Source organism: Halichoerus grypus, chromosome 2 (genome assembly GCF_964656455.1).
Source record: "Halichoerus grypus chromosome 2, mHalGry1.hap1.1, whole genome shotgun sequence".
NCBI classification, from domain to species: domain Eukaryota; kingdom Metazoa; phylum Chordata; class Mammalia; order Carnivora; family Phocidae; genus Halichoerus; species Halichoerus grypus.
Window position 1 is genome coordinate 176,344,880 of NC_135713.1, and position 23,288 is coordinate 176,368,167.

General features: G+C 40.2%; 1 long non-coding RNA gene across 1 annotated transcript; it reads left to right on the forward strand.

Moving 5' to 3' along the window:
* Positions 1 to 740: 740 nt before the first annotated feature.
* Positions 741 to 8,526, forward strand: LOC144380489 (uncharacterized). The gene is made up of 2 exons (XR_013444656.1): positions 741 to 781; positions 7,753 to 8,526. It is a non-coding gene; the product is annotated as an uncharacterized LOC144380489 (long non-coding RNA).
* Positions 8,527 to 23,288: the final 14,762 nt, after the last annotated feature.

The following is a 23,288-nucleotide window of genomic DNA, read 5'->3' on the forward strand; positions in this document are numbered from 1 at the left end:
AAATCACTGAACTCTACCTCTGAAACAAATAATACACTATTTGTTAATTAATTGAATTTAAATAAAATTAAATAAATAATTCAACAACTATCCTTGAACATATATTCTTATTCATATTAATTATTCCCCAAGAATAGTGTATTACTTTCCTAGGACTGCCATAACAAACTACCACAAAGTGGGTTGCTTAAAATATAAGAAATGTACTGTCTCACGGTCTAGAGACAAGGAGTTCAAAATCAAGGTGTTAGCAGGGCCCCAATCCCTCTGAAAACTGTAGGGGAAAATTCTTCCTTGCCTTTTTTATTTATTTTTTTAAAGATTTTATTTCTTTGTCAGAGAGAGAAAGAGAGCACAAGCAGGGGGAGTGGGAGAGGGAGAAGCAGGCTTCCCGCGGAGCAGGGAGCCCGATGTGGGGCTCGATCCCAGGACCCTGGGATCATGACCTGAGCCGAAGGCAGACGCTTAACGACTGAGCCACCCAGGCACCCCCTTGCCTTTCCTATTTTATCTTGTGTTGTTTGCTGGCAATCCTTGGCATTCCTTGGCTTATACGGTAGTACAAGCCCCCTCATCCACGGTTTCACTTCCTGAGGTTTCAGTTACCCACCGACAACCGCCTTCGGGAAGCAGAGGATCCTCCTGACGGAGCCTGGGAAGGGCCGTAGCGCCTAGCGCACTACGTCATATGCCTGCGTCATTCCCCGCACTTCGTCTGGCTCACGTCAGCGTGGTAGCGTCTCACGTCAGCGTGGTAGCGTCTCACATCACCGCAAGAAGGGTGAGTGCAATACAATATTTCGAGAGAGAGACCACATTCACGTAACTTTTATTACAGTCCATTGTTATAATTGTTCTATATGATTATTAGTCTCTGTTGCTAATCTCCTACTGTGCCTAATTTGTAAATTAAACTTTATTATAGGTATATATTATACAGGAAAAACACAGTTTTTATGGGGTTCAATACTATCCGTGGTTTCAGGTACGCAGAGGGGTTCTTGGAACTTACCCCCCACAGATAAGGGGGGGTACTATTGTAGATAAATAACTCCAATCTTTGCCTCCACAGCCACACAGCTCTCTTCTCTGTGCGTTTCTGTCTTCATGTGGTGTAATCCTTTCTTGGGACGCCTGGGTGGCTCGGTCCGTCAGTTGAGTGTCTGCCTTCGGCTCAGGTCATAATCCCTGGGTCCTGGGATCAAGTCCCACATCCGGCCCCTTGCTCAGCGAGGAGCCTGATTCTCCCTCTGCCTGCCACTCCCCCTGCTGTGCTCCCTCGGGCACGCACGTGTGTGCTCTCTCTCTCTCTCTCTGTCAAATAAATAAGTAAACAGATCTTTAAAAAATAATAATAAAATTCTTTAAAAAAAAATAAAGCTAATAATACCTAACTCCCTGATGCAGGGACTAAGTGAGAAAAACCTATTAAATGCTAAGCTCATAATAAGTACTCTATGAATGTTATTTCCAAACATGCCCGGTCCTACCTTTATGATTAAGCTTATAGTTGAAAAGTTGGCACTTTTACTTATCACTGTTTTCATGCTCCTGTACTTCTCAAAATCCTCTACCCATTTCATTTCTCATGTCTACACTCTTGCACTTCTACCCTGAGACAAATAGCTTTTTGTTATATGTTCCTTATCCTCTCCCTGCATTTTACCTTTCAAATCAATTCTAGATCTGGAGGGATCACCTCCTCCACTCTGTCCCTTTCACTGTATCACATTCCTTAAGATTTGCTTTGCTAATTCTTCCTACCTGATTCCAGGGTCAAAAATCTTGACTATAGCACAGGCAATTTTGCTTAGGGAGACAATGGCTTATTTATTTTCCTTTTCTGGCTTCTGAGAAAATAATACTGAACAACTCAACAATCTTGGGAGAGTGAGAAAAATGAACCGATATCCCCCACTCTTCTGCCTTCTTAGCTTTGGGCCCAGAAGTCAACCAACTAACATCTTTGTCAATAAAACCTGCAACTCAACCCAAAGATTGTCATCATTGTCCCCAATCCCATTTCACAATCTGTAAGCAGTTTGTAAATTAGTCATAGTGCTGATTATAGGGAAAGAGGAGTACCTCATGTTCCAGACAAAAATTGACTTGTAAGTACATCCGGAGCTGAAGCTACAATATAGCAATTCATTTATTTAACAAATCTTTATTGAGATCTTTTATGTGCTAAGCATTGTTCTAAGCTCTAAGATACAGCAGTAAATGAAACCCAGTCCCCCCGCCTCATGGAGCTTACATCCTGGTGGGAGAGAGGGATAATAAATAAGCTAATACATTAATTATATAAAATGTGTCAGCTGGTGATATATGCTATGGATAAAAATAGAAGAAGAGGGAGAAGTGATGAGAAGGTAGAAAAGGCTGCTTTAGATAAGTGAATTTGCTTTATTTTTTTTTAATTATCAAGGTAAACATGCGCACTCTAAAGTATGTAAACTATACAGCTATGCACAACTTGATGAATTTTTACACACACTCATATAACCACTGCCCAGGGCAAGAAACAGAACATTTACAGCATCCCAGAAGGTTCCCTTGTGACCCTTCCCAGTCAGTGTCCACCAAGAGCAAACTACTATTCTGACTTCTATCACCGTTGATGAGTTTTACCTGTTCTTGAACTTCAAAAAAAATGAAATCCTAAGTATGTATGCATTTGTGTCTGGCTTCTTCCACTCAATATAATGTCTGTAAGATGAATCCATACTGTTGCATATAAAGGTAGCTGTCCCCTTTACTGCTATATAGTATTCCATTTCATGATTATAGTCACAATTTATCCATTCTCCTCTCTTTTTTAAGGTTATTTATTTTAGAGAGAGAGAGAGCACATGAGCAGGGGGAGGGGCAGAGGGAGAGGGAGAGGGCTTACACCACTGGGTGTAAAGCCCAACACAGGGCTCGATCCCAGGACCCCAAGATCATGACCTGAGCCGAAATCAAAAGTCAGCCGCTTATATGACTGAGCCACCCAGGCGAATCCTATCCCTTCTCCCCTTGATGACAGTTGGATTATTTCCAGTTTGGGGCTACCATGAATAAAGTTGCTGTGAATGTTCTTTATATGTTTTCTGGTAGGTGTATGCACTCATTTATCTTGGGTATCTGCCCGGGAGTAGAATTGCTAGGTCATGGAGTAGGCAAGTGTTTAGCTTTAGTAATTAATGATGAACAGTGATTGAACCAATTTACACTCCTGTCAGCAATGTATAGGAGTTCAAGCTCCTCCTCATCCCACTAACACTTAATTGTGTCAGTCTTTTTCATCTTAACCATTCTGTGTGTTTGTTAAGTGATTCTTAGCACAGACCTCAAGAAGTATGTGCTGCTTGGAATACCTTGTCTCTGGAAGAGCAGTACAAAGGTTTCAAGGCGGAAATGTGTTGTAAGGGAAGCAAAGGGGTCAGTGTGGCTGGTATTGAGTAAGCAATGGAGAGAGTAATAGGAGATGAGGTAAGAGACATGGGGGCTGGGGAGGATAAAGTAAGCCATTTTAAGGCCTTTGGCTTTATGCTGAGATAGAGAAGAAATCATTGGAGGGTTTTAAAAAGAGGACAGACGTGATCTAACTTGAGTTTTTAACTGGACCACTGTGGCTGCTTTGTTAAGAGTAGATGGGGAGGGGTGCCCGAGTGGCTCAATCAAGGTTAAGCATCTGCCTTTGGCTCAGGTCATAATCCCAGGGTCCTGGGATTGAGTCCCGCATCGGGCTCCCTGCTCTGCAGGAAGCCTGCTTCTCCCTCTCCCACTCCCCCTGCTTGTGTTCCCTCTCTGTCAAATAAATAAATAAAATCTTAAAAAAAAAAAAAAAGAGTAGATGGGGAGAAGCAGGGAGAGCTTTTGCAGTAATCCAGGAGATAGATGGTTTGGGCTTGGGTCAGAGTTGTGGCATTGTATGAAGAAATAAGAAGGGATCCGATTCTGGATACGTTTTGAATGTAGACATGACAGCGTTCTTGGATAGGATTGGGATACAAGAAGAATATCAAGCATGATTCCAGGTTTTCAGACTTGAGCAGGATGGGTCTTTTGCACAAACTTTTTGGTATATATAATTGATCACACAGAGAATCCAGCAGGGGTCACTCCTTCAAACCTCAATGTAGTAACATCAGCTTAAGAAAAAGCCCATGTGACAGAGCTTTGCTGGAATAGCCTTGAACCTACTTACATTGTAATCAAGAAAGCATTCCTACTGGAAGAATTTAAGCCAATTTACAATTATAACTGACAAAGATTGGCTTTGTTTATAAATCTCCTCCAATGGCTCTATACACTTTACAAATGTCCCGTGGCCAGTTGCTTCACCTCAAAAACAAAGCCATTTCAAAAGCAGAGAATTAAAATATTAGTGAAAGAGGCAAGGAAATCTAAGTCAGGAAAACTTATGCCTTCTTGTAAGAGAATAACACAAAGCTATCTGAAATGCTTAGTTAAGGTAAACAGAGCTCTAAGTCTTACAAAAGTGCTTAGAAATGACCTAAACAGGAAGCAAAAATACTCTTTATTTCCCAGTACAAGAGCAAACCTAAGGGAATGGCTTAGGGAATTCCTATGGGAATTGCTTCATTCACAGAATGAAATGATCTTGGTCAATAAAAAATTAAAGATTAATATTAAATATGCTCAACACAGCTGTTTCGCTTTCTCAGAGAACTATCCAAAACGCTTACGAGTCAGTTTTTCTACGTGACAAGATAGATTTCTGCCTTTCCAGCCTTAATAAGAGAGCGAGAACACACAATTTGTGTCACCTTACTGTGAAAAAGTGGAATTCAGAAACTTTCAAGTGACAGAAGTGTGAATAATCATCGGTAAGCTTTGCTAGAAATGAAAGCATGAAAGTGGCGTTTTTCACTGGCTTCTCCTGGTGACAACTAATGGCCCACATCTTCCAGCCACTGGCCAGAATTGAGGTTGGAACTTGAAATTGCAACAAGTTCACCAGTGCAAAGCAGATGTAATCATTCCTGTGAGGATTAAATCCACAGACCGGGCTGCATCACCAGGTCCTATTTAACTGAACTAACCAGTCCTTCATATGAAGGATTGGCCAACTATGACTCATGTGCCAAATCTCACCTTCTATATGCCCACAAGCTAAGAATGGTTTTTATATTTTTAGATGGTTGGGGGAAAAAAATAAAAAGAAGAAGAATATATTGTAATATGTGAAAATTATGTGAAATGTAAATTTCAGTGTCCATAAATAAATTTTTATTGGAACATAGCCCCACTTATCCATTTAGGTAGAATCTATGATTGCTTTTGCATTGTAACAGCTGACTTGAGCAGTTGTGACAGAGACCCTATAGCCTGAAAAGCCTAAATATTTACTGTCTAGTCCTTCCCAGACAAAGTTTTCCAACTCCCTGCTTGATGTCACATAGAAGTGTAAAACATAGAAATAACAGTTGAAGGAACTTATATTTCCAAAATGCAATTGAGGACACATTTTAGAAATGGCAAAGCACAGAAACAAAACTGGTTCATGTTGCATGTATATAGCTTTTACCTGAAGTACTTGGCATTCCTTTTTGCCAGTCAGTAGAAAGGAGAATGATCGCTTTTCCAAGAAAGGAAAGGGATACTAATCCCTTTAATCAGCTAGAATCAGATGCTATTCATATTTTCTGCGCTTACATTGTTCTTTTCCATGGAGAATTAGTAAAAGAGAAAACGTTGCTTAGAGTCCAACAGTACTCAATGAGGATTCGGTCAACCTGCACTCATTTGGATTAAAACTTTCAGAATGGATTTTCAGAACAGAGACCTTGCGTGCATTTTTCGCCGCTGTGTCCCTAGAATCTCCACAATGTGAGCGCTCAAATATTTGTGGAATGAATACATGATAATAAACTCTCTGCACATGCTTAGGAAGAAAGTTGGCTACTATATCTCATGTTTTCTTCAAGCTGTGGTATTGAACAGAATTTTGTGGTATTGTAGCCAGGACACAGGGGTGCAAGAGCACCTGGCTTCTGGGATCCCAAACAGACCAGGTGCAGCCACTCAGCATTGACAAAATCCAAAGGCAAAGAGACAGGTAGTGGTGAAACAAAGGAATTTATTTCAATGAGGCCAATACGGGAAAGACAGAGGACTAGCATCTCAAAGACTGTATCTAAAGTGCCAAAAATACTTCCAAGTTTATAGAAGGAAAATGTGGGACAAAGGTCAGTGAGTACATGCTGGTGGGCAGTAAAGGTCAGGTCATCATTGTCTTGGGGTCAATCACGGGTCAGATCTTGCTGGCTCAGGGCAGTCCTTACTGCTTGAGCGGGTAAGGGATGCTTTGCCTGCAAGGTCTTTTGCCGGAGTTTAGAGAAAAGCTGCAAAGAAGAACTTTATCAATTAAAGAGTTTGAGGTCAAATGAAGACCTCTTTCAGGCTGGTCAACATTAGACAATAAGAGCAGAGTCAATGTTTACAACCTAGCTCAACCTCCGGATCACCTCTTCTGCAGTCAAAGCTTTTTTCCCCTTCAAGTGTCTTTCAGATTGCTGATTACATGAGAAGAAAATGCTGACCAAAACAAAACAAAACCCAAACCAGAATGCTCTTATTTACACAAAGAAAGTTATGTTATCTTCATTCACTAAATACTGAAAGAAGTTCATAGGTCCCCTAGCTGGTTTTTCTAATTGCAAATATGGAATTAATTAAAATATCTGAAATATGAACCCTGAAGAATGTTGTTATCCATCCAAAAAGAATTTTCATAACTCAGTTTCTTTTTTATTGCTCTTTTCAACTTGAAGTTCTAATGAGGATCTATCCTGTACCTCATATGCATTTTGCCAAGTTGGGAAAGAGAAAGAGCAGAGGTGAATAAGACGAGCTTTCTTCACAACAGAATCTCAGTGTAATAAAAGATTTTTGTACATGACTATAACACCTGAACGGAAATTGAAATTCATATAACTACACTACACATTGCAGACAAAAAGAAAAATGTAAGAAATCTCTGCTCTACTGGAAATTATTTAGTTTTATGACAAAAACAAAAATTCCAACAAGAGCACTTTGGAGCTGTGAAGCTATCATTTAAGATCTTTTAAAGATTGTTGCCTAAGTGGTCTCAAGAGATAAATAGCCAGAACATGAATGGTTCTCCAAAAGATTAAGTACAAATGCACTACTGGTGAAGAATGAAAATTTCCTTTTGCCTACTATAAAAAAGAAAGGAAATACAGAGAAATAAGTCAGATCTCCAGGTTCTATCCAAATTCAGATACTAAATATTAATCCTTATATATATCATGAGATTTTTCTGCCATCAGAAAACTTGTTTGGGGGGCGCCTGGGTGGCTCAGTCATTGAGTGTCTGCCTTCGGCTCAGGTCATGATCCCAGGGTCCTGGGATTGAGCCCCACATCGGGCTCCCTGCTCAGCAGGAAGCCTGCTTCTCCCTCTCCCACTCCCCCTATTTGTGTTCCCTCTCCCGCTGTGTCTCTCTCTGTCAAATAAATAAATAAAATCTTAAAAAAAAAAAAAAGAAAAGAAAAGCTGTTTGGGTACTCTGGAATTTATTTGATCGTCAACCTTGGGCAATTCTTGAAACTCTCTGAGCTTGTCTCTTCATGACTACTTCACAGAACTTCTATAAGAATCAAGGAAGGAAATACATATAGAAATGCCTTGTAAGTTATAAGTTCTTGAAAGAGGACTTCAACTACCTCCATTTTGACCTCAGTCTATACTTTTAATTGATTAAGTTCTTCTTTTCAGCTTATCTCTAAACTCAGGCAAACGACCTTGTGGGCAAAGCATCCCATGATTGGAACTGAAACAACCCTTTCAAGCAATACGGATTGCCCTGAAACAGCAAGACCCCATGTGACTGACCCCAAGACAGTGATGACCTGACCTTTACTGCCCACCTGCTTCTGCCCACCTGCTTGTACCCACTGGCTTTTGGTTCCACATTTTCCTTATACAAACCTAGAAGTATTTTTGGCACTTTGGAGACAGTCTTTGAGATGCTAGTCCTCTGTCTTCCCAGTGTTGGCCTCATTGAACTAAATTCCATTCTTGTTTCACTGCCACTTATTTCTCTGCCTTTGGATTTTGTCAACAGTTAGTGGCCGCACCTGGTGTGTTTGGGATCCTGGGAGCCAGGTGCTCTTGTACCCCTGTGCCTCAGTTACATTCCCACCAATCTCTTGAGAGTAGGGACTGTATCTTATTCCTTGTTAAATTTGCAACATCTAGGACAGTGCCTGGTACATAGAAGATGCTTAGTTTTGATTGAAGGAGTATTTTACCATAGAAATATCAACTGTTCCATAGCAACTTTTACAAAATGTATAGATTAATGTTAGGGTAGTAACTGAATATAAGATGCCACGCTAGAAACTGTCCTTGGACCATTAAGCTCTTTGTCGAAGTCTTTCTCTATGATTTTCCTGATGGTGGGGCCAAACCACAGAGTTTTATACTCATTAGACACTCCACATGTGTGTATTAACTAAAGAAAATTAAATGTGCACATTAAGTAAAAAACATCACTCTGAGGCTGCTAGTGTTGATGCCTTTTATTTTGAAGATAATTTTACTAACAATATCAGTTGGATATGGTGCTTCAAGTTTTCTCAATGGTTTGTAATGAACAAGCCACACCATTTATCTCAGTTTTCCTGTGAATAATGGCACACATTTGTGAGGCAGATTGCCTGGGTTCAGTGATATGAAACAGTTCTCAGCCAGAAGTGACATATTCTAATGGGGATCAGAAGTCACATTGATCTGAGTTATGATCTCATTAACTCAGTTTCCAGTTAATTAACCAGACTATAAAATGCAAAGATATCAGGCAATTAAAAGACCAAGTAAGGATCACAGGCTCTGGGAAAGAGAAGCAGCATGGAAAAATTCTAAAGATCACATGCCCTCAAAACTTTTGTTTTAAAGCAACAACAAACATCAAAGTTTTTTGTTTTTCTCTAACTTGCCTATTTATATTGTTTGCCCCTATTTCTTTTGGATTCTTCATCTTTTCTTTCTTCATTTGTGTGAGCTCTACATAAAGTAAAGAATTTAATCCTTCAACTATCCTATGTACTGCAAATATTTTTCCCAGTCTTTTGACTTTATAGTACTTTTGGATATATGGCCGAAATTTTTATTTTTTTTTTTTAAAGACTTTATTTATTTGCCAGAGAGAGAGAGCACAAACAGGGAGCAGCAGAGGCAGAGCGAGAAGCAGGTTCCCTGCCAAGCAAGGAGCCCAATGCGGGACTTGATCCCAGGACTCTGGGATCATGACCTGAGCCGAAGGCAGACGCTTAACCGACTGAGCCACCCAGGTGTCCCTGGTTGAAATTTTCAATAGCTCATTGGGATATAATTTATATATCATATATCCAGAAGATTTCATTTTTTATGTAGTCAAATGTATATATATTTTTTCCTTCTTTGCTTCTGGATTTTGTTTTTAGGAAAGGCTTTTACAATGTAACATTGATTTAGCCTATTTTTTTTTAAAGATTTTATTTATTTGAGAGAAAGAGCGTGAGCAGGGTGGGGGGGAGGGGGGACAGAGGGAGAGGGAGAAGCAGACTCCCCACTGAGCAGGGAGCCTGACGTGGACCCTGGGATCTTGACCTGAGCAGATGCTTAACTGACTGAGCCACCCAGGGGCCCCAATTTAGCCTATTTTTATAAAAAATGTTTTATGGTTTCATTTTCTGACATTTAAATCTTTACTTCATTTTGAATTTGTTTTGTAATAAGATATGTGGCAGGGATTCTTTCTTATTTTTTATTTCCCAGGTGATTGGCAGGTGTCACAATACCATATGTATAATCCCATTTTCTAACTGGTTTGCAATACTATCTTTATAATGAGCTTAACTCAAATTTGTATTTTTCTAGAAACTGCAGTTTTTATTTCTAAGCAAAAAATTAGCTTTTAGTATTATAAAATCAGTTTGTGAGCATTGTAGAAAATTAGAAAATATAAAAACATACTAAAACAACAAAAGATTATCTTACTGTATATTCCTTTGAGATATTTTTCTTTGGTGAGATATATAGATATATGCATTTTTACCAAAATAAGATTGTATACATGCTGCTTTATAACCTGCTTCAAGTTAATGATCTCAACCTATTCATTTCAGTAATTGTTCATCTCATTTAATACCCATACACAAATTTCAACAATCTCCAAATGGCCTTTACAGCTGGCTTATCAAAATCAGAATTTAATTCAGAATGATGCATCTGGGTGTTATGTTTCATAAGTCTCTTAATCTTTTTTTTAATAAGTCTCTTAATCTTGATGAAGTAGAAACATAGTGCAGATCTTCTACAGTAAAGTTATTGGGAATACTCCTCCAGTCCTTGGTATTTTGCTCATAACATACATACTGACATTTCCACTTAGAATCTGAGTGACTATATGTCAAAAATATCATACAAGTTATTTCTTCTTTTTTTAAGATTTTATTTTTAAGTAATCTCTACACCCAACATGGGGCTTGAACCCACAACCCCAAGATCAAGAATCTCAAGCTCCACTGACTGAGCCAGCCAGGCACTCCATAGAAGTTATTTCTACTAAAGCTGGCAGAATCTCAGACTTTACCCTAAACCAAATACCAGTTGCATAGGGAAGTGTAGGTCAGGGGTAGCAAAATATGAACAACATTTCAAATGGAATGCAAAAGGAAGAACATGGAACAAAGAAGTTCTTGCAAGAAGCAATCAACCCCAGATGGAAATAGGGTACTAGTGAGGCTACAGGACTTCTGTTGGTCAGGGATTTTTCAGGAATTAGTGCTAATAATTCATTTCAAGAACCCAAAAGAAAGACAACAGAAACTTAAAATACAGTAAAGCTCATTAACTTGTATGTTTTCCTATAGAGCTCTTCAAAAGCAATTGCCAGATTTTAAGTTTGTTTTACCAGAGCTCATGTTTAGATATTATTCATATCGAATCTTTGGTTTGTGAGAAAGTTTTCACAATTGGATAAGGAAGTGGCAAGACAAAAATATCATGAAAATCCTTCACAATCCACTGTTGTAGCCCTCACTATGTTTTCACTAATTCCTCAAAATATCCTGCGAATAGAATATTTTTGGATAATTAAACAACACAGAATAGATTGCAAAATGAAAAAGGAAGCTATAGAACAATATAAATAGTATATCATTTGTGATAAAAACAGAATAATTTGTTTATAGTTGAAAATATTCTGAACATATGAGAGACAATTGTCATCTTTGTGATGTGGAACTGGATGAGGAATGAAAGAACCATTTTTTTTTTCTCTACATGTATCTATAATTTTTGGATTTTAAAAAACATACCATTTTTGGGTGCCTGGGTGGCTCAGTCGTTAAGCGTCTGCCTTTGGCTCAGGTCATGATCCCAGGGTCCTGGGATCGAGTCCTGCAATGGGCTCCCTGCTCAGCGGGAAGCTTGCTTCTCCCTCTCCCACTCCCCCTGCTTGTGTTCGCTCTCTCACTGTGTCTCTCTCTGTCAAATAAATAAATAAAATCTTAAAAAAAAAAAAAAATACCATTTTTACCCCCTGATGTTTCCAGAAGACCAGAAGACATGTACTGAAAAAGTAAAGTTAGAACACAGACACTAAAATCACATTCATTAACAAAGTGTAATCATTTTAATGGTGGTGGTATCAGGATAGGACTGACTCTGGTGCAACAAGATGACTATTTCATTGGGCTTTTCTTGTAGGTTAAAGGTGGCAAAGCAGCAAAGCATAGGGAATTTGAGTTGCAAACCAAAGTGGGCATCAGGGAGCCGAAATGGTCTACTTTCCATGGCTATGAGAGCTCCCAGTCATTGGAAGACAACAATTAGAGAAAAGATATTCTTCTATTGGGGATAGAAATATTTCTATTTGGGTATGTTTATTTTTTATTTATTCGTTTTTTATGAAACATCCAGGCGCCCCATATCCGACTCTTGATTTCTACTCAGGTCATGTCCTCAGGGTTGTGAGGTCAAGCCCCGAATGGGGCTCTCTGCTGGGCATGGAGCCTGCTTAAGATCCTCTTTCGGGGTGCCTGGTTGGCTCAGTCAGTTAAGCGTCTGCTTTTGGCTCAGGTCATGGTCCCAGGGTCCTGGGATCGAGTCCCACATCAGGCTCCCAGCTCAGCCTGGAGTCTGCTTCTCCCTCGGCCTGTCTCCCTGGCTTGTGCACTCTCTCTCTCTCCCTGAAATAAATAAGATTAAAAAAAAAAAAGAGCCCCGCATCGGGCTCCCTGCTCCGCGGGAAGCCTGCTTCTCCCTCTCCCACTCCCCCTGTTTGTGTTCCCTCTCTCGCTGTCTCTCTCTCTGTCAAATAAATAAATAAAATCTTTAAAAAAAAAAAAAAAAAAAAAAGATTCTCTCCCTCTCCCTCTGCCCCTCCTCCCACCCCATGCTCTCTCCCTCTCTCTCTCTCTCCCTCTCTCTCTCAAAAAAAAAAAGTCAGATAACCAACTGAGCCACCCAGTCACCCCTATTTGGGTATGTTCAGAATAGGGGATCAATAAATGCTAAAATTCTAAAAATATAAAAAAATATAAAATATTTCTACTCATTCAAATTCTAAAAGACAGGTGAAATAAACATTTATCTTTCCAAGGAAGATAATTGTCAAGGTCTTATTAGGCCTTCTAAATACCTTTAAAAAATAATTTAAAGAAAAAAAAATTTTTTTTGAACATTTTATTTATTTATTTGACAGAGAGAGACACGGAGAGAGAGGGAACACAAGCAGGGGGAGTGGAGAGGAAGAAGCAGGCTTCCAGCAGAGCAGGGAGCCCGATGCCGGGCTCGATCCCAGGACCTTGGGATCATGACTTGAGCCGAAGGCAGACGCTTAATGACTGAGCCACCCAGGCTCTCCAAGAAATTTTTAAATTGTGGTAAATTACAATAACATAAAATTTACCATTTTAATTTGTATGGAAAAATTTGTATGGAACCACAAAAGACCCCAAACATCTAAAACAATCTTGAAAAAGAAAAACCAAGCTGGCGGCATCACAATTTCGGACTTCCAGCTCTGTTACAAAGCTGTCATCATCAAGACAGTATGGTACTGGCACAAAAACAGACACATAGATCAATGGAACAGAATAGAGAGCCCAGAAATGGACCCATGACTCTATGGTCACCTCATCCTTGACAAAGCAGGAAAGAATGTCCAATGGAAAAAAGACAGTCTTTTCAACAAATGGTGTTGGGGAAACTGGACAGCCACATGCAGAACCTCTGTAATGACTCTATAAATAGAAAACCCTCATTATCCACCACCAAAAATTTATTAAAAATTTATTTTGAGCTTACTTTTTAAAACCATATCTTTATTTAATCTGTCCTACCATTTTTAAAGATTTTATTTTATTTCATTTTTTTAAGATTTTATAGATTGACAGAGAGAGGGAGCACGAGCAGGTGGAGGGCAGGCAGAGGGAGAAGCAGGCTCCCTGCTGAGCAGGGAGCCCAATGCGGGACTTGATCCCAGGACCCTGGGATCATGACCTGAGCCGAAAGCAGCCGCTTAACCGACTGAGCCACCCAGGCGCCCCAAGATTTTATTTTTAAGTAATCTCTATACCCAACATGTGGCTCAAACTCACAACCCCAGAAATCAAGAGTGGCACCCTCTACTGACTGAGCCAGGCAGATGCCCCCATCCTAACCATTTTTAAGTGTACATTTCAGTGGTATTAAATATTTTCACATTGTTGTGCATCCTTAGCTACCATTTATTTCCAGAACTCTTTTAATCTTGCAAAACTGAAACTCTAGCCATTAAATAAACTCTTCATTACCCCCTGCCCTAGTCAGTGGCATCCGCCATTTTACTGTCTGTCTGAATTTGACTATTCTAGGTACTTCATATAAATGGAATCATACAATATTTGTATTTTTGTGACTGCCTTATTTCACTTAATATAATGTCCTCAAAGTTCATCCATGTTATAGCATATTGCCGAATTTCCTTTCTAATTAAGGCTGAATAATATTCCATTATATGTATACCATGTTTTATTTATCTATTCATCTGTCAGTGGACACTTGGGTTCCTTCTGCCTGTTGACTGTGGTGAAGAATGAACATAGGTGTACAAGTATCTTGATGACAAATCCCTATTTTCAGTTCTTTTGTATATGCCAGGAGTACAATTGCTATAGGATTAATTCCATTTTTAATTTTTTTTTTTAGGAATTGCCCTACTATTTTTCCATAGCAGCTGTACCATTTTATAGTCCCACCAACAGTGCCCAAGGGTTCCAATTTCTCCACAATCTTGCCAACACTTATTTTTTGAAAAAAATTTTATGGTAGCCATTCTAATGATTGTGAGATGGTTCTCATAACTTTGTTGTTGTTGTTCTCATAACTTTTTTGAAATTTTATTTTTTTTTATTTTTTTAAAGATTTTATTTATTTGACAGAGAGAGTGCGCGTGCGCACGCATGAGCAAGGGAGCAAGGAGAGCGGCAAAAGGAGAAGCAGGCTTCCTGCTGGGCAGGGAGCCCGAAATGGGGCTCAATCCCAGGACCCTGGGATCATGACCTGAGCTGAAGGCAGACGCTTAACCAACTGAGTCACCCAGGCACCCCTTAAATTTTTTTTTTTTTAAGATTTTATTTATTTATTAGAGAGAGAGAGAGAGCCAGAGAAGGGGGAGAAGCAGAGGGAGAGGGAGAAGCGGACTCCCCGCTGAGCAGGGAGCCTGACACAGGGCTCAATACCAGAACCCTTAGCTCACAACCTGTGCCGAAGGCAGACGCTTAACCAACTGAGCCACCCAGGTGCCCCTGTTCTTGTAACTTTTTAAAAATAAAACAAATTATTTGGGAGAAATTCCAAAAACTGATTAATTTAGAAAAAGACATCTTTTTTCCTGAGAAAAATGTTGCTATATTTCTTCTCAGCATTTCCCCCCTGAGCCAAGAGGTATTTCTTCCATGATGATATCATTTATCTAAGTTTTGGATAGGTTAAATTTGGATTGTGCTAAGTGATTAATAGGGCCAAGTGTATCCTGTTTCATTTTGCAAACCTGCCTACATTTTTCTGATTTCATAATCACATGACCTAAAAATGATGACTGTGGGAATACCCAGGAAAAAGGGAAATGAATCATCTACAGAGAAGAAGGGCCTGACTGGGAAAGAAACTGTGAGGAGTTATATAGCTCATCTGAATTTTACTTAAGTATACAAAATTATAGCTTCATCATTGATAAGCTTTAATATTTGACCTCAGAGATCACAGAGGACAGAAAAGGTGAAGCTCCTGGATTTCTTACAACTCAAATTCCTGGGGAGCCTGGGTGGCTCAGTTGGTTAAGCGTCTGACTCTTGATTTCTGCTCAGGTCATGATCTCAGGGTCGTGAGATTGAGTCCCACATGGAGCCCAGCATCAGGCTCTGCACTGAGCGTGGAGCCTGCTTAAGATTCTCTTTCTTTCCCTCTGCCCCTCCCCACTCTGCTCACAAGTGTGTGTGTTCTCTAGGAAAAAAAAAAAAGAATGAGTTACTGAAAAAAAAAAAAATCCTCTGAGAAACACCATACAACAGTTGGGAGAGGCCCAGCCCTGATGTATATTAAATATTAATTTAATGTTTAATATTTATTCAAAACTCTTGCTTGGAAGATAAAGGAAAACAATTACATGAGAGCCAATTTGATTGTTTTTATTTGTTTGTTTTTGTTTTGTTTTTATTTTAAAGTAGGCTCCACACCCAACATGGGGCTCAAACTCACTACCTTGAGATCAATCCCAGGCTCTACTGACTGAGCCAGCCAAATGCCCCTAATTAGATTCCTTTTTACCATAACCTTCTTATGGTCATATTTAAGAAGTTCAGTGACTTATGGTTAGGGAGAAAGAGCCAGCCTGTGAACAGCAGTGTTATGTGGTGAAAACAGCGTTGATCCTGGTTTCTGAAGAACTAGGTTTGCATATCGGGTTTGTCCCCTCACTAGCTGTGCAATCTTGTGTGAGTCACTCAACCTGTCGGAGATTCATTTTCCTCATCTATAAATCAGAGATGATATCACTTACTTCACAGGACTGTGATAAAGATTAAATAAGATGATAGGTGTAAAAGATGCTGGATAAAGGTTAATTTCATTCCTTTTTCCAAAGGAAGGTCAGAGTTGTCTAGCTATGTTGGACAGCTTAAAGCATGCCATACCTGTCCTCTGGATAGTGTTTCCCAAAGAGGCACTTGATTCAGAACTTTTCATATTTCCTCCAGAAATATGTTTCTTTCCCATCTTAGTCAACGGCTCTGCCATCCAACTCTTCCGGTTATATAAGCAAAGCTTACCCATCAACCTAGAGTTCTTCCCTTTTCCTCACCCACTGAGTCTGTTGTTCCTACCTCCAAAATAGATCTGAAATCCAGGCACATCTCACCATCTCCACTCCCACTGTTGTACCTCTGCTTTTTCCAATCTATTTCTACTCAGAAGGAAAAATAATCTTTACAAATATACTACATCACTCCTCTGCTTAAAACCCTTTAATGGCTCCTCATTGCACTTAGAATAAAATGCAAATTCTTTACCATGGCTTGTGGGGAAAGCCCTACACATCTGATTCCTGTCTAGGTCTCTAGCCTTCCATTGCGTTTCCAGCTTACTTGGCTCCGAGCACACTGGTTTCCCCTCTGCTCCTTGAAAACACCAAGCACTTTCCCACTTGTTGCGCTTCTTCTGCCTTAAACACTCTTCCCTCATGTTGTATCTCATACTTCAGGCTGAAACATCACCTCAGAGAGGCCTTCCCTGGTCACTGAATCTAAGTGCTCCTGCCCCCTTAACCCTCTATCACATCGTAATTAGCCATATATAAGTTGCCTCTATTCTTAGTCTTCTCCCAAATGCAGGAACTGTGTCTTTTTTTTTTTTTTTTTAAGATTTATTTATTTTAGAGAGAATGTGAGTGGGGAGAGGGGCAGAAGGAGAGAGAGAAAGAATCCTCAAGGAGACTCCCCGCTGAGCACGGAGCCCGATGTGGAGCTGGATGTGGGACTCCATCCCAGGACCCTGAGATCATGACCTGAGCTGAAATCAAGAGCCGGCAGCTCAACCGACTGAGCCGTCCAGGCGCCCCATGTGTCTTGTTACCACTGTATGCAGAGCACCTTGCCCAGTGCCTGGCACATGGGGCACTCAAATATTTGTAGGGTTTTTTTTTTTTTCAAATATTTGTTGAATGAATGAATTATTAAGAGAATTAATAAAAGGAAAGGGGAAAAAAAGGCTTGAAAATCTGCATTTTGGCGAGCTTCCCAGGTGAATTGGTCAAGGAACAAGCAGGAAACAGATGCACACTCAACTCAGAATAATTTGAATATTGCTTGATAAGAGATCATTTACAAAGGTATGAGGAAATAAGGATAGTAAAATGCCCAAGGCTCTTCAACTTATGAAATATAGAAAGCTTGGGAGCTGTTACTGGAACCTAAAAGGAGAGAGCCAACTTGAAATAAGCTTGTCCTTCAGTCAAGGGACTCAGTCAGCCCAAAGCAATTTTTTAAAAAAGATTTTATTTATTTGACAGAGAGCAAGAGAGCACAAGCAGGGGGGAGGGGCAGAGGGAGAGGGAGAAGCAGGCTCCCCACTGAGCAGGGAGCCCAATGTGGGGCTCAATCCCAGGACCCTGGGATCATGATCCAAGCCAAAGGCAGATGTTTAACCAACTGAGCCACCTAGGCACCCCAACATCCTAGTTTTTATACTCCCATTCTTCACTGGAGTATAACAACAAAAGATAACCTCTGCCTCCTTTTCTTTTTCTTTTTCTTTTTTTTTTAAGATTTTATTTATTTATTTGACAGAGAGAGACACAGCAAGAGAGGGAACACAGGGGGAGTGGGAGAGGGAGAAGCAGGCTCCCCACTGAGCAGGGAGCCCAATGTGGGGCTTGATCCCAGGACCCTGGGATCATGACCTGAGCCGAAGGCAGACGGTTAACGACTGAGCCACCCAGGCGCCCCATGCCTCCTTTTCTCTTAGCTCTCAATTGCCTACTAACTAGACCATAAACACTAGGAGGGCAGGAGTCCTTCTGTATGCTTCACGGCTGTAAGCCAGGTGTCCAGCATGGCAGGGATTCATAAATATTTATTGAATAAGTTACAACCCATTCAGTCTTGATTGAAAGAGATCTTTGCTCACATGTCCTCTCTCCATGTCTCCAGTTCTCTCCACTACTTCCTTCTTGTTCTCACACATTGATAAGCCTCCCCACTCAGAACACAACCTACTTGACACCACATTGCCTTTTCAAATGTCCTGGTTCTCCAATTCCTTTGAATAAATGGCTGATTTTTACTAGCCTCATTCTTACTAGCCTCTTCATTCCTTTGCAATCTGCCATCAGTTCCATCAGCTATAGAGATAAATGAACCGTAGTTAAGGAGGCCTCCTTTAAAACCAAATGCAAGGGGTACCTGGGTGGCTCAGTTGTTAAGTGTCTGCCTTTGGTTCAGGTCATGATCCCAGGGTCCTTGGGATTGAGCCCCGCATTGGGCTCTCTCCTCTGCGGAGAGCCTGCTTTTCCCTCTCACACTCCCCCTGCTTGTGGTCCCTCTCTTGGTGTCTCTCTCTCTGTCAAATAAATAAAATCTTTTAAAAAACAAAAAACAAATGCAGTCATCCTCGCCCAGCCCCTACCTTCCTAGATCTCAGTGTCCTATTCTGGACACTGCTGATAAACACCTTCTTTATTAAAATCTCTATTTTCATGGGATTGTGGACACTGTATTTTCCTACATCTATTTTTCAGACCACACCTTCTCTGTCTCCTTTGGGCATATCCTAAGGCTTAACTCTCTGCTCTCTTTTTCCCTATTCACTTCCTTCAAGAGTTTTTTGTTTTGTTTTGTTTTTTTATTCTCTTGGTCAACTCTTTTATTAATGACTCCAGAAATTACAGCTAAGTTGATTGATTTCATTTCAAATACAGAATCTCAAGCCTCAAATCAGCCCTCAGAACAGCCCAGGAACCCCACTATGTTTCTCTAATAGGAACACATTCCCACTCCCGAAGATGACTATGACAGAAAGCCTTCTTTTTCCTCAAAACTTTTGTACCTCTTTTTCCATTCTCAGTTTTAGCAAAGACCTTGGCTCAGCTGTCGTGGAGAAATTAGAAACCACTGGTTGAAAATTCTAATTTCCCCACCACCCAAACTATAAAGCCCTGTTTGTTGTTGTTGTTGTTGTTTTAATATACCCATCACCGGGGCGCCTGGGTGGCTCAGATGGTTAAGCGTCTGCCTTCGGCTCAGGTCATGATCCCAGGGTCCTGGGATCGAGTCCCGCATCAGGCTCCCTGCTCAGCGGGAAGCCTGCTTCTCCCTCTGCCTCTGCCTCTGCCTCTCTCTCTCTCTCTCTCTCTCTGACTCTCATGAATAAATAAATAAAACATTAAAAAAATATATATCCCCATCACCGGACTAACCCATCCCCCCACCCCCCTCCCCTCTAAAACCCTGTTTGTTTCTCAGAGTCCAAAGTCTCTCATGGTTTGTCTCCCCCTCCGATTTCCCCCCATTCATTTTTCCCTTCCTACTATCTTTTTTTTTAACATATAATGTATTATTTGTTTCAGAGGTAGAGGTCTGTGATTCATCAGTCTTACACAATTCACAGCGCTCACCATAGCACATACCCTCCCCAATGTCTATCACCCAGCCACCCCATCCCTCCCACCCCCCACCACTCCAGCAACCCTCAGTTTGTTTCCTGAGATTAAGAATTCCTCGTATCAGGGAGATCATATGATACTTGTCTTTCTCTGATTGACTTATTTCGCTTAGCATAATACCCTCTAGTTCTATCCATGTCATTGCAAATGGCAAGATTTCGGGGGTTTTTGATGGCTGTGTAATATTCCATTGTATATATATACACCACATCTTCTTTATCCACTCATCTGTCAATGGACATCTTTAAAGCCCTGTTTTTATTTATACCTTGATTCTTTTCATTTACAATGGAGAAAAAGTCCTTTGTCCCATGAAAAGCTCATCTCTCCCCTTGTGTTCTCTCTCTCCTTTTCTTTTTATTCTTAGTACCCTCCAAGCTCTTTCTTGCCTCAGGGCCTTTGCATTAGCTCTTCCAGCTGCTTAGAGCACTCTTCCTCATTTTCTTCTTCTTTTTTTTTTTTTTTTTAAGATTTTATTCATTTATTTGACAGAGAGACAGCTAGAGAGTGAACACAAGCAGGGGGAGTGGGAGAGGGAAAACCAGACTGAGCAGGGAGCCCAATGAGGGGCTCGATCCCAAGACCCTGGGACCATGACCTGAGCCGAAGGTAGATGCTTAACCGACTGAGCCATCCAGGCGCCCCTCTTCCTCATTTTCTTTGCATGGTTCATTTCTCTTCTTTTGATCTCAGTGTAAATGCCACCTCCTCAAAGAGGCCTACCTTGACCATTTACCTGAAATAAGCTCAACTTTATTATTTCTTATCGCAATCCCTTGTTTATGTCCTTCGGAATATTTGCTTCAACTTGAAGTTATCATATTTGTTCACTCTTTTTGTTTATATTCTCAAATGAAATGTAAGATTCATGAGCCTATACACCATGTCTCTCTTCCTTACTATTATACCATACCCCCAGATCTACTAAGTGACTAACCTACAGGAGGTGCTCAATAAATATTTACTGCATAAATGAATGACAACATCAATTTCCTATTTCCTCCAGAGAGGGAATTCAGTGATTGGAGGATGGGAGGAAAGAGAAATGTCACTGTATACCCTTTTGTACTCTATGAACCAGTGACTATATTACCTATTCAAAAATAAATTACACTAAAGTTAGAAAAAAGAAAGCATTTGTACTGTTTCAGTCTAGAGATCATAGTGGCTTGTACTAGGATGGTGGCCATGGGGTTAGAAAAAAGTAAATAGATTCAATATCTAGGATTTCATGATTGGGTGTGAGGGAATGAGGTGTACCTAAGAATGTCCATCACAGCATTATTTATACTAATAAACAATTAGAAACAACTTAAATTTCTAATGACAGGGTAAAGTTAAGTAAATCATGGCACATCTACTTGATTAAATAGTATTCCATTTTTTTTTAAAGATTTATTCATTTTACAGAGAGAGAGCATGCATTCATGTGTGTGCAAGGGGGGTGTGGGGAAGGACAGAGGGAGAGAATCTTCAAGCAGACTCCCTGCTGAGCACAGAACCCGACTAGACTCAATCCCACGACCCATGAGATCACAACCTGAGCCTAAACCAAGAGTCAGACACCCAAGTGGCTAAGCAACCCACGGGCCCCCAGCATTCCATATTTTTAAAAGAATTTATAATGGGAAACTGTTCATGTTATATGAAGTGGGAAAAAAAACACAAGATGTGAAAGTATTTATACAATATGTCATAACCATGTAAAAACCTCTAAAATTATGCACTGTGAAAAATAATGGAATAGAGCAAAAAGTTAATAACAAGTAACTGTCTTTGAGTTGTAGTTATGAATTTCCAAAAATTATGGATTTCCAATTTCTGGATCATATCCAAAGCAAAGCCATAATCCCTGTTTCCTGATTTGTTGACTAAGCAGGAAACCTGGATTCTTCCGTTAACTCCAAGTTGGCAGTTAAAGATTTCTTTCCTTTTTTTTCCCCCAAAGGAAATAGAAGTTTATTGAATACACTGTAAGGGAGTGGCAGGCAGGGCAATAGAGAGGCTGTCTGCCCAAAGGTGTCTTTCCTTAAGAAAAAATGCCAGATTTGAAGAAGAGTCACCTGCTAAGGCCCTGGACACAAACAGCTCTATAGTAGCTAGACAGGCTTTTATTTTTAAGTGATTTTTCATTAATTTTGATTAATTAAAATTGATATCTATTCATTGTAGATAAAGCTGGAAAACTAGACAAGTAAAAATAAGTCACTCATAATCATAAAAACCACAACTGAAACTTTGATATCATTTCAGTTTTAAAATGAATATGTATATATATATATTTTTAAAATTTTATGTTATTTATTTGACAGAGAGAGACACAGCGAGAGAGGGAACACAAGCAGGGGGAGTGGGAGAGGGAGAAGCAGGCTTCCCGCAGAGCAGGGAGCCCGATACGGGGCTCGATCCCAGGACCCTGGGATCATGACCTGAGCTGGTCAGCCGCTTAATGACTGAGCCACCCAGGTGCCCCTAAAATGAATATGTATATTTTTGTTTACACGGTATAGAGCTTTATGACTTAGTCTTTTCACTTGATAATATCTTGTATTAGCAGATAGAGAACAGTAATATGAGATCATTGATGTATCTATAATTTAACTAGTTCCTTAATGTTGCATAGTTAGATTGTTTCTAGTTTTTCACTCTGTATAGCCACCACTGGGGCATTTATCCTATTATGTTATTCCTAGCACTGGAATTTCTGAATGAATGGATGTATTTAAAGATAGTGTCAGGGCGCCTGGGTGGCTCAGTCAGTTAAGCATCTGCCTTCGGCTCAGGTCATGATCCCAGGGTTCTGGGATTGAGCCCCAAATAGGGCTCCTTGCTCAGCGGGGAGCCTGCTTCTCCTTCTCCCTCTCCCTCTGCCCCTCCCCCTGCTTGTGCTCTCTCTCTCTCTCTCTCAATAAATAAAATTTAAAAAATAATATTTCATCTCAGTGCGGAGTCTGCTTGAAGATTCTCTCCCACTGCCCCGCTTCCCCCGCCCCCTACCCCTGCACCTGCACACACTCTCTCTCAAATATTTTTTTAAAAATGAAAAAGGCTTAGAGTGAGTTAGGAAGTAAGGGAGGGAGGGAAGAAGGAAAGAGGTTCTATTCAAGCCTGAAAGGGAAAAAGATCTTAGATCAAAGATTATAAAAGCCAAAAATTTTTTTGTAGAAAACTCCTATTTTAAACCAAACCTTAATGCGGAACTCACATGTGAAACAGAAAAAAGTGGAGCAGTTCTGGTCAAATTGGGAATGGGTAACACAAAGCTATACCTGCTCAGCCTCCTCTTAGCATAATCATCCCCATTCACTCAGCAGAAGCTGTCTAGGCCCCATCTTGTTATCTTATGATGAAACCCTACATCTAAATTTTAAAACCACTGGACAGACAAGACCAATGTATGGCATAGCAACCTATTCCAATTGCAAGTAGAATACTGGGAAGGAACTAACATCACCTCTAAAGTACTAGCTTTGCAGAATCGTACCTATAAAGTATACAAAACTCATAAACCTATTTCTCCAACTATCCTTTCCTCCAAGGGCTAATATACTTAAAGCACAGCCCC